Source organism: Olea europaea, chromosome 1 (genome assembly GCF_002742605.1).
Source record: "Olea europaea var. sylvestris chromosome 1, O_europaea_v1, whole genome shotgun sequence".
In the NCBI taxonomy this organism is placed as follows: domain Eukaryota; kingdom Viridiplantae; phylum Streptophyta; class Magnoliopsida; order Lamiales; family Oleaceae; genus Olea; species Olea europaea.
Genome location: NC_036237.1, coordinates 11,258,668 through 11,271,461, shown reverse-complemented (window position 1 = coordinate 11,271,461; position 12,794 = coordinate 11,258,668). Strand labels below are relative to the sequence as shown.

General features: G+C 45.8%; 1 pseudogene; it reads left to right on the top strand.

Moving 5' to 3' along the window:
- The first annotated feature begins 229 nt into the window (after nt 1-229).
- The window catches only part of LOC111404342, a 31,130-nt pseudogene continuing 18,565 nt past the window's right edge, over nt 230-12,794 (top strand).

The following is a 12,794-nucleotide window of genomic DNA, read 5'->3' as shown; positions in this document are numbered from 1 at the left end:
CCTACAAAGCAATGATTTGTAGCGAAGCTCTCAATTTCGGTATTGAGTCCTCTGAATTCTACTTTCGACGAACACTTGACCATTAAGCTATTGCCATCGCAATGTGGCTAAAATTACAACAATGCCACTAACCACATTCCTCCACTTGATAATGTTGTGTTGTAATAAAACGAAATTGAAATCACACTAGACTCTAAGGGAAGCTTAGTAATGTTTCAAGGAAGCTCCCATGCGAGTGGCTTCTCAAAACTTAAATATTTCGACTCTCCATTTCAAGCAAGAACATGTTGGCTCCACGGCTCTGTGTGAACTCAATGTTAGTCTGCCTTCAAAGTGGCCGCAAATGTTGGCATCAAGTTAACACACTGCCATCCCCAACATGATGTCTTTGAACATTTTTGAAATGGTCCTGCTAGGCCACACTTGAGATTAACGTATATACAAACTTTTTAACTTAAAAGGCCTAAAAGGAGAGAGAAAAATGAATAAATATAAGAAAATAGAAAAGTAAGCTTATTAAGATGAGTGTTTGGTGGGGATTAAAATTAGATTTTTTAGTAGATTATGATAGAAGTTTTTCAAATATGTGGTTAAAAAGTTGTGAAACTCATAAAAGATGTGGTTAATATTGATTTTTTGACTTTGACTTAGATTAAAATCAGATTTTAATTCCTACCATAAAGGCTCTAAAGTTTTAAATTGTTATACTAATGGTCACTTGATCAAAAAAATTAACACAAAATCATATGTTACCATTAAGTGCCACTGTGCCAAAATGACACCACACTACGTTATTATCTATCTGACAACTCACCAAAAATCGTTGTTAAAAATAAAATTGTTAGTTTACTATATGGTTCAAGTCCTAAATCGGATTAAGCTCCAATTTGGTGCTAATTTTTCAAGCCAAAAACTCAAAATTTTGACTGTTACTTAACATAGAGCTTGTTTGGGAGTGATTTTGAGAATTGACTTTTTGATCGTTATGAGAAAAGTGGGGTCGATCTGTGAGAGAAGAAGTCAAATATGACAGCTGAAATAGTAAAATAACGGTCAAAAAATCAAAATTTTTGGGAAAAAAATCATTCCCAAACAAGCTCTATAGTTAGTCATTTTTTTATTTTTATTTTTTTGGACCTCTTCACATATAGGTCAGACCTAGCCTTCAAGTTAACGATCAAAAAATTAATTTTCAAAATCAACACAAAACATGTTCTAGAACTAAGGTCACATTGCTATTTAAGTGAAATACTGATTTTCAAAATTGACATATATTATTATAATTTATCTAAAACTGATTTAATTTTATAATGCCTACATAATTTTCTTCTGTGTTGACTTCACCATTGGTTTACCGTTTACAGATGATTACAAAGAACTTTGAAGATTATCCCGAGCATCGGCTCAAGTTCTTTTCATTACTTCGTGCTATCGCTGCTCATTGTTTTCCTTCTTTGGTTCAATTGTCCAGTGAGGTTTGTATTAAAGTTCAAATTGATAATTCCTTCTTGATTTTATGGTGGTTAACATTATGGGATTGAGCTTAAGTTACTTCAGTTTACTTAGATTAATATTCCACAACAATTTTGTGACAATGTGCTCTATTCTTATTATTGGTGGTTTGCATCAGTAATTAAAGCTTGGGATGGATTCCATCATTTGGGATTTCCGGCACACTGAGCGAGTTTTGCTGAAACTGGACTAAACCTTCTATTGGAGATGCTGAAGAACTTTCAGGTTTGTGTTTGTATGTTTCGTATTGTATAAATAATTTATGCTGAAGGTAGCATAACTGTTGCTGTGAGTACCTTGCAGGCTTCTCAGTTCTGTTATCAGTTTTACCGGAGTTATTTTTTGACAATTGAGCAAGAAATTTTTGCTGTTTTGACGGACACCTTTCACAAGCCTGGACTTAAATTGCAAGTACTGGTGCTGCAGCACTTATTTTGCATGGTAATATGCATGCTCTTGTTTCGTCTAGCCTTGATGCTGTCTTTTGCCTATGAGCATGTTATTTGCATTCGTAATGAATCCATTACATGTGGAATCTGGTGCCTTGAGTGAGCCTTTTTGGGATATCTCGACAGTTCCTTATCCAAATAATGGTTGTTGTTACGCCCCTATCTGAATCACCTTGAAATGTCCACCACCACACACTCCGATCTGATAGACACCCACCCGAAGTGGTTCCAAAATGATATCCCCAATGTCAACGACCTTCTATCACACTACGAGACATAGGCGATCCTGTTGAACTGACCAAAGCACCTTAGCTCCTGAGGTCGAGGCGAATCCGCCGCCAATTTCAGAAGGGGATCTTTGCCAAGATCCTTTCTGCCCCTAAGGTTTAAATTGATTTAACGTCTCCATGAGGTTAGTTGATGTGATTTATCAACTTTATATCAACTCAACTCGGGAGAAGCAATTACCCGCCCACTCTACAGACGCGGCTAATTGACGCCTATGAGCAAACACCTCATACCGTCAAACATATACACGTGCCTCACATCCAACGATTCATCCCACCTATAAATACCCAAGGGTTGACAAGAGGCAAAGGTAATGAAACTTTTACTACATAGCACTCCATAGCAATTATATATATTTTCTCCTCCCCCTCATTATTTTGCACAACCCCTGGGTACTGTTTCGTCCACCTGAACCTGACTTGACCGTCGAAGTGTATACGGCCACCACCATCCCCATTGGTCCCGACCGTGTGCATCTGACCGTGCGTTGATTGTGCGCAGAGAGGAATACGTGGAGTAGCTCTCAATTAGCCACGTGGAAGGTCCAATTTTCGAGGTCAACAGATTGGTCTGTTACGCCCCTATCTGAATCACCTCAAAATGTCCACCACCACACACTCCGATCTGATAGACACCCATCCAAAGTGGTTCCGAAGTGATCTCCTCAATGTCAACGACCTTCTATCACACTACGAGACATAGGCGATCCTGCTGAACTGACCAAAGCACCCTCGCCCCTGAGGCCGAAGCGAATCCGTCGCCAATTTCAGAAGGAGATCTTTGCCAAGATCCTTTCTGCCCCTAAGGTTTAAATTGATTTGACGTCTCCATGAGGCTAGTTGATGTGACTTATCAACTTTATGTCAACTTAACTCGGGATAAGCAATTACCCGCACACTCTACAGACACGACCGATTGACGCCTATGAACAGACACCTCATACCGTCATATGTATACACGTGCCTCACATCCAACAGTTCATCCTACCTATAAATACCCAAGGGTTGGCAAGAAGCAAAGGTAATGAAACTCTTACTCCATAGCAAGTATATATATTTTCTCTTTTCCCTCATTATTTACACAACCCCTGGGCACTATTCCGTCTACTTGAACCTGACTTGACCGTCGGAGTGTATACGACCGCCATAGCCACTGCCCCGCTGGTCCCGACCGTGTGTATCTGACCATGCGTTGATTGTGCGCAAGGAGGAATACGTGGAGTAGTTCTCAGTTGGCCATTTGGAAGGTCCAATTTTCGAGGTAACAGATTGGCGCTGTCTGTGGAAAAACTTCCCGTTCAAAGTTCTGCATTCTCCACCGGAGAAATCACTGAAAAACTAGCGATTAACCCTGAAAAGGACACGTTCTTGAAAAATAACAAAGTCGAGTTATAATCCAAATTCTCACCACCCTTGAAAAATGAGATAGGATGAGTTATAGCCATGAAGATGACAACCCAATGAGAGAGGCCTCAGAAGAAGAGGTGCTCCATAACAATGTCACTCACCAGAGACCCTATCACCGACGTCGTCGAGGCGCAAGAACAGCCATGCTAACTGAAGGGATGACTCAAATAGCAACGGGCATGAGGGACATCGCAGCTCAGAATTTGGCGATGCATGAAATTTTCATGCAAGCCCAGGGTCATCAGGGCTATCAAATGCCCCAAGGATCTTATCCGGTGCAGGAAGCCCCTATATCTCGCTTCTGAGGCCATATGAGCCGGCACACAGAACGCCCCCTCGAAAGGGAGATAGACGCCGAAGCTACATCTTATGTGCAAGGGAACTAGCCATCAGAACCACACTTGGGCGACAATTTTCCTCAAAAATATGAGGAACAGAGATCGGTAAGCGTCTTCGACCAGATAGGGGAGGATCCTAGCAATAGGGAGCCCAGTGAGAGGATTAGTTCGGCCAGATCAGGAACAAGAACAAGCTTCTCCTCCTCCTAGAAATAGGGGGGACAGGAGGAACCTAGTAGATTGGGAGAGTCGAGGAGAAGCACCTCCACCTCCCCAGAACATTCAAGATGATGAAGGTTCAGATGGGCCCTGTCGGTCTTATGAGATTGATGATGACGATGATAACCTCCCTTTCTCAAGGGAGATCCGAAGCTTTCCAATGTCAGCAAATTTTATGCCCCCTAAGATCCCCAAGTATGAAGGAAATGGGGACTCGGAGAAGCACCTCACCAAGTATATGACACAAATGAGTCTCAGGGGAGCCTTGCCTGCTCTAAAATACAGAGCCTTCCATTTAACACCAGGCGGAGCCGCCGAAGTGTGGTACAGCAGGCTTCCTCCACTAAGTATTAGAAGTTGGCTAGATTTGAAAAAGGCATTATTGAATCAGTACCTCTCGCGAAGAGAAGAAGAGGCCCCAGTGCAACGCCTGCAAGACATGAGACAGGCCCCTGAAGAGACGCTGAAAAGCTATCTCGCCAGGTTTATGGACGAAATCACATATTGCGAATAGGTCACTGACAGAGAAGCCTTTTCAGCTCTGAAAGGCGGCCTCAAAATGAACACTTTGTTCTGGAGGGACGTGCGCAGCAAGAATCCTTTCACCGATGAAGAACTCATGGAAATGATGAGAATTGAAATCGTGAGTGAAGAAATGATTGATCATCGCAACCATGCCACCTTGTCAGGTAGGTCGAGGACCCATAGCACACCTTGTCACTCAACGGTGGACTCAAGTAGGTCATACAATAGCTCCCACCTCCGGACCGGCACTGGCTTCCACCACATTGAATGCAATGCCGGTGTTGACATATGAGAACCCTCCTGCCAAAGGGGGACCATCCGGAAGAGCTGATAATAAGAAGAAGAAGAAGAAGGAGGAGAAAATGTTAAACAGGCCCTTGGAAGGGGCAAGGTTTTGCACGTTCCACCAAGTCTATGGGCATGACACTAGTGAGTGCCGATACGCTAACCGACTCCCTGATCGGAGCAACCCACACCCTTTCAGCAGGAAAGAATATCCTCGCAGATCCGCCTCCCCGAACAGGGAAGAGAGAGTGCATAGAGGGCAATCACCTCGAAGAAGAGAGTCCAGGGACCGAGGTCAATCTAAACAGAGAGATCAAGCCCCATTCTCTGGGGGCCAAGTCATCAGGGAGATCGACACAATCATTGGGGGCCCTCACATCAATGGCAACACCAGAAACGCCTAAAGAAATTACACAAGGGAAGCAAAGGACCCACCAATGATTACCTACATTGTCAACGAGTCGCAAGCGATCGATAGGATGGCCCCAATCACCTTCTCCCGGGAAGATGCAAAAGGAGTCCACCATCCCCATTACGACGTATTGGTTGTGAGAGCCGTGATAGCCAAAAAGGGGCTCAAACGCATGCTCGTCGACAATGATAGTTCGGTGAACATATTGTTCGGCTCCACCTTTGACAAAATGCAAATTGAATCTGGGTTGATCTCCATGACCAACCCACTATTCGAATTTACTGGGGATAGCATCGTCCTACGAGGGCGGATCACTTTGCCCGTCGAGATGAGTTCAGCACCCCTAGTGGCCCAACACTTCATGGAATTCTTAGTGGTGGACCACAGATCAACCTATCATGGTGTATTGGGCAGACCCACTCTAAAAGATCTTTGGGCCATCACATCCATCCACTACTTGTGTATGAAATTCCCAATTGAACATGGGATCACAACAGTCCGATGCGGTCAGATGGGCTCTAGGTCATGCTACTTAAACTCGTTGCGAAAGTCGGAGCCCCGAACTATTAATGTAATCCTAACTGAGGTTTCCACTGAAACCAGTACAGACGTGGAAATGCTCGACGCCCCTGAACAAGGGCATATCTCTGAACAAGAGGAAGACGTCGACATGGACGAGGCCCCTGAACAAGGTCACCCTCTTGATGAGTTAGATCCTCGAATAATTGACTCTAAACCAAATGCAACCCTAATGGAAGAACTAGAAACTTTCTCCGCCAATACAGAAGACCCCAGTCAAGTCTTACGTATAGGGAAGGCACTGTCCCCCGAAGCAAAAGAAGAGATGATAAGCTTCCTGAAAAGGAACTTAGATGTCTTCGCTTGGAAGAATGAAGACATGGTGGGAATAGATCCAAGAATCAGTTGCCACCGTCTTAACATTAACCCCTCTTGTGCCCCTCATCGACAGAAGAGACGTGCCCTCAACTCGGAGAGGTACGAGGCACTGAAAGATGAAGTAAACAAACTTAGCCGCAGTGGTTTCATAAGGAAAGTTATCTACCCAAAGTGGATATCCGACCCGGTCCTGGTGAAAAAGCCTAGGGAAAAATGGAGGGTGTGCGTAAACTTCACAAACCCGAATAAGGCATGCCCTAAAGACAGCTTCCCTCTTCCAAGGATAGACCAACTTGTGGATTCCACTGCTGGACACGAACTGCTGAGCTTCATGGATGCATACTCAGGGTACAACCAGATACCTATATTCCGACCTGATGAGGAAGCTACTATATTTATTACAGACAGAGGTCTGTATTGCTACAAAGTCATGCCCTTCGGATTGAAGAATGCCATAGCTAGATATCAGAGGCTGGTAAACATGATGTTTACCGAACTCATTGGCAAAACCATGGAGGTCTACGTGGACGACATGTTAGTAAAAAGCCTTCGGGCCATTGAACACATAAGCCACCTCGACCAAACTTTTCAGATACTTAGAAAATATAAGATGAAGTTGAATCCCCTCAAATGTACCTTCGGAGTGGCTTCGGGTCAATTCTTGGGATATATTGTCAATCAAAGGGGAATTAAAGGAAATCCAATGAAAATAATGGCCTTGTTAGAGATGAGGTCACCTAAAAAACCAAAGGAGGTCCAAAACCTCAATGGTCGGATAGTCATACTTAGTCGCTTCATCTCCAGAGCCATGAATAAAAGTTTGCCTTTCTTCAATGTGCTTAAGTAAGGAAAGAAGTTCCAATGGACTTCTGAATGTGAGGAAGCCTTCCAGGCACTGAAAAAGCACCTCAAAGAGGCACCCCTCCTTTCGAAACCTCAGCCAGATGAGGCACTGCTGCTATACTTAGCGATTTCAAACGTGGCGGTCAGCGCCGTCCTAGTTAAAGAAGAAAGGGAGCACTAGCTACCAGTATATTACGTCAGCAAAGCACTTCTCCTAGCTGAAACATGCTACCCAAACATGGAGAATCTGGCACTCGCCCTTATCAGGGCCTCAAGAAAACTGAGGCTATACTTCCAAGCCCACTCAATTGAAGTTCTCACCAACTTCACATTGAAGCAGGTGATACAAAAACAGACGCGTCAGGACGCCTGCTAAAATGGGCAATCGAACTCAGTGAGTTCGATCTATTGTTCCGATCTTGACACGCCATCAAGGGCTAGGCCCTTACAGATTTCATGGTTGAGTTTGCCAAAACCCCAGAAGTGGAGGCGACAATGGAACCAGCTGAGCCCCCCACATAGAAACTGTTCGTAGATGGGTCCTTAGGAGAGACTGGGTCCGGGGTAGGGATCGTCTTGGAAAGTCCAAAAGGCCACAAGCTGAACTGCGCAGTAAGGTTCGACTTCAAAGCCTTGAACAACGTTGCTGAATACGAGGCCCTTCTGGCAGGTCTTAGACTTGCTAAAGAAATGCAGGTCAAAAGGCTCCTGGCGAGCAGTGATTCTCAACTTGTAGTGAATCAGGTCAATGGGAACTTCGCGGCCCAGGACAGTAGCATGGTTGAATACTTGAAGTTGGTTCTGGACCTAGTCCCTCAGTTTGAAAGGTTCGAACTGACTCAAGTCCCCCGCCTAGAAAATACATGCAGACGCCCTTTCAAAACTGACCAACAGCAATGATTCAGAGCTGCTAAAGGTTGTCCCTATTGAGCACTTATCAATGCCCTCCACTTTCAAAGGTGAAAAGGTACTATGGATATAAGGCATCCCATTATGGATGCAGCCTATCATCACCTATCTGAAGGATCAATCACTGCCTGCTTCTAAAAGCGAGGCACGAAAATTAAGAAGAAGGGCTGCACACTTCGTCCTGCAAGAAGATACTCTCTAAAAGAGAGGCTTCGTTTCGCCACTTCTCCGATGCGTGGGGGACGAAGAGGCCACATACGTACTCAGGGAAATCCATGAGGGAATTTACGAAAATCACTCCGAAGGAACGGCTCTGGCACACAAGGTTCTCCGTCAAAGCTACTTCTGGTCGACCCTAAAAAGGGACGCGTGCCAGTTTGTCCAGAAATGTGACAAGTGCCAGCGTTTCTCAAATATTCAGAGGCAGCCTTCTCAGAGCCTCTCCGTAGTAACCAGCCCCTAGTCATTCGCCAAGTGGGGCATTGACTTCATTGGTCCACTCCCAAAAGGAAGAGGAAGCGCAACTTTTGTCATTGTCGCCATTGACTACTTCACTAAGTGGGTCGAGGCTGAAACCCTTGCCAGGATCATCGAGGCAAATACTACTAAATTCGTCTGGAAGAACATCATTTGTAGGTTCGGTATTTCCCCACTCTTTAGTATCCAACAATGGAAGACAGTTTGACAACAGGAAGATGAATGAATTATGTGACGAGCTAGGCATAAGGAATGACTTCTAAACGCCTCATCACTCTCAAGCAAACGGACAAGTTGAGGCAGTGAACAAAACTATCAAGCACACCCTGAAAAGGAAGTTTGACACCTCAAAAGGGGCTTGGGTAGACGAACTCCCCTACGTCCTCTGGGCCATAAGAACGTCTGCCCGAACTGCAATAAGGAAAACACCATTCTCGATGGCCTACGGAGCCGAGGCCATGCTCCCGATTGAGGTCGGGGTTCCATCATACCGTCGAATACATTTCAATGAGATCAGCAACGATGAGGCTCGAATAAGCGAACTCCACCTCTTTGAAGAAAGGAGGGATGCTTCCCAAGTGAACTTGGCAAAGTATCATCGAAAGATGACCCGCTATTATAATTCCAAGGTCAGAAATAGAACTCTTCGCTTGGGGGACCTCGTCCTCAGAAGAGTCTTCCAATCTTCAAAATCAACTGGGCCGGAGTGTTTGGATCGAACTAGGAGGGCCCTTACCGCATCCGCAGAGAATCCCGACCGGGCACTGTCGAAATTGAAGACATGGTAGAAAAGGCACTGCCTCATCAATGGAACATCAAACACTTGAGAAGTACTATTAATGATGAGCTTTTGTTCCGACCCGATCTCAATATCGTCTAAAGAATGGGTGTTTTGATCTGATCTCTGTTGTAAATTCCCTAGCTTACTAAGTGCTGAAATTGCCTTGGTAAAGTGTGGCGTAATTTGTCAAAGTAATGAAACTTCGGTTCTTTGTCACATCGGTTACTAAATTGTTTCCTCAGTCCTTCAATATGTTTACAAAAGTGATCCGATCCCAAGTTGTTAATTGATTAACGCTAAGAGCAACTTCATAATAACTTGAATGGTCCGATCTTCTATTATTAACTGGTTATTATTAAGAGGCGTTTAGTCTTGAACGTTCATACAAGGGAAAACAGATCGATACAATAAAATAGCAGAAGCACCGATACTTGACAAAAAATTTCATTTCATTTACTTGAATTTGAAATACAAAAGCCGAAGCCATTACAAAAGTTGGCACTATTCTACTGAAGGGTCTTCTCGAGCCGCTTCTTCCTCGACCGCCTCCGGGGCCTCCAGAGCTTCTTCAGCAAGCCTGTCAGGTCGGCCTTCAGTTGGTCTTCCGAACTCCGCCTCCAAAGAGGAGATATCCAAAGTGGGATGGACCTCTTTCAGCAGACCCAGCAAGCCTTGGGCACTCCAGGAGGCCCAAAAGTTGGCGAAGTCGTCATATAGGGGGTGTTCTTCTAAGTGGTCAATGAAGTTCTGAGCCGCCACCTCCTCTGCCGACTTCAACTCCCTCTTCAAGGAGGCGATCTCCTCAAATTGAGCCTCGCCTTTTGCCTCAGCTCCGTTTTTTCTTTGTTTGAGGCCTCCAGAGCCTCCGTGGCGAGCCGGTGGTGCTCGTTGGCGTGATCCACTCGCCGAGTCATAGAAGCCACCCAGCACTCCACCTCATATAGCTCCTTCTTCAGCTGCTCCACTTCAGCTCTAGCGACAGATAGCTGGGCCTCGGCCTCCTTCCTTCCCTTCTTCTCCTCAGTGGCCTTGGCCCGGACCTCCTTCACAGCATTCCCGTAGTGCATCGCCTCCTCAAGGCGCTTGGCGAGGTCCTCCCTCTTAGCATTCAAGTCCTTCACCAAGCCCTCTAGTTGGATGCTGGTGCTGAGAGCTTGGGCCACACAGGCACTGTTGGCTGCTACTAGGTCTTCGGCTGTGCAGGAAGCGGTGTGGTCCCTCCACTCTTCAGTCCAATATTTGTTGTGGACCACCGCCACCACAGCCGTTTTCGGAGGAAGAGCCTCCAACACTTCTTTCATCGGCTCCTCCGGGTTGGTGCCCAAGAAGTCGACCTCCTTAGAGGGACGGGCCCTCTTTTTCCTCTGCTGCCTCGGCACTTGGGGCAATAGGCACCACAGCAAGTGGCAAAGTGGTCGGGGCAGTAGCAACCTTTGCTGGTGCAGGCATCTTCTCCACCCCAATTGGAATTGTAGTCTGCTTCAGAATGGGGGGTGGCCTCGCCACGGTTGGGCCTTTGGAAGGGGCAGCACTCTTTTTGCCCTTCCGCAATAGATTGGCCTCGGGGTCCTCTGGCACCTCCTCCTCCGTCGAAGACTAGAGCCTTTTACTGGCATCCACCAGGTCCTCCATTTGTTTCTTGTAGGTGGAGGAGGAGGAGGTCTTCAGTGCTCGTGCATCTGCCATCATCCTTTGGATGGTCTTAAAATTGGGGCGCACGGGCATCTTCTTGTTGAAGTTTTCTACAAGGAACAAACAATAAATCAGTACAAGTGTAAAGAGTTCAGAAATATGGAAGGATAGAGGCTTCGGGACAGTTACCTTGAGATGCCATCAGGTCGTGTGTAACGAACTGCAGATTTTTTCTGATCAGCCAGTGGTATGACCTCTTCTTCTGAGGCAGCTGATAGATGATGCAAATGGTGTCGAAGTCCTCGGAAGACAGTTCACACCGAGGAAATGTACCTTCAATAGAAATATAAATTTTAGTCACGATCCGAACCGAAGAGAAATATAAAGAAACGCAACTGCGATACTCACTAAGTGTCGAGTACTTCGTGGGGATCGTAAGAGGTGTCAGGGGATCTCCCTCCATCGTATCCCATCGTCCTGTGGCCCTGCACCACGAGCCCTTCCACTCTTTGATGGAGCTACTCAGATCGAGCACGAATGGAGTATAGGAACCCCATGAAGTAAGGTAATACCAGCCCCGGGTCTTATCCCCACTAGCTATCACTTTAGGGATATAAAGGGTCTGAAAGACGGAGAAGGGCATCTCAACCCCAAGTGATGCCTCTTTCCACAACATCCAGGAGCCTACCATTTGGCTCCAGGAGTTCGGATTGAGTTAGGTCGGGGCTAACCCATAGGACCTAAGTATCATCCTAAAGAAAGGGTAAATTGGAAGCCTAAGACCGGCTCTAAGAATCGCCTCACTTATGGCCACGCACCCCAACCTAGGGTAGCAGGCCCTCTCTTCAGGCTCGGGGAAGATCAGATTTACGCTATCTGGAATCCTATATTCTACTCTAAGTCTCTCTAGGTTGGCCTCCTTTAGTTTGGAGGGGTAATCAGACGCCCCCCCGTGCACAGAAGTATTAACCGGGCTATCCGGCCTCTTTCATATATTCTCCCCCTACTATCGCCTCAGCTATATCAGAGGAAGTCGCCACAATGGGCTCGTCCATCCTCACTAATTCTAGCTCCCTCCCTGAACCGAAACTTCCCTCAAAAGCCATTTTTTCAGAAAATAAAGGTCCTAAAAGTTGCTGAAACTTGCAGATTTAGAGGTTTCCCCAGCCGAAAATGGTCAAGAAATGATGTAAAGTAGCCGAAAATTGATATTTCTCGTCGAAAACGCTCAAAAAATGCCGAAAATCTCGAATGATTTGAGAGCAAAGTGAGTTTTCTGTTTGCACAAGGGTGAAAAGCTTCAAAGACGCTCAAAGTCCACCTTTTATAGAACACTCCAGCTGATCTCAGCCGTTGAATTCAAATGCAATCAATCTAGGCCATCCGTCGCATCATCAATCTAGGCTGTTGAAATGAAACGCCAGATTTGATCTACGCCTAAGATTTTGCTGTGACCTCACGCTCGGATAAAACGCGTCACCTCGATCACCATCAGTCGTCGACAATAAGTAGCTGCAGCAGCCTTTTAGGGGAATGGGCATGGCACCCAACTATCACCTTAAAAATACGCAGCAGCTGTCAAATCATTTAACGTTAGATGCCAGCCTCGGGTCGATCTCCTCACTCAACTTTACAAAGCTTAGTCGCACCTGACGCGAAGTCCCCTGTGGGTCATCACCTCGATCGCTACGTTTCAAGCTTTACAAAGTTTTAGCCATCTCCCAACGCGTCGTCCCAGCACACCGGTGGCAGATAGGCTCCTCACTCAACTTTACAAAGCTTAGACGCACCTGACGCGGAGTCCCCTGTGGGTCATTGCCT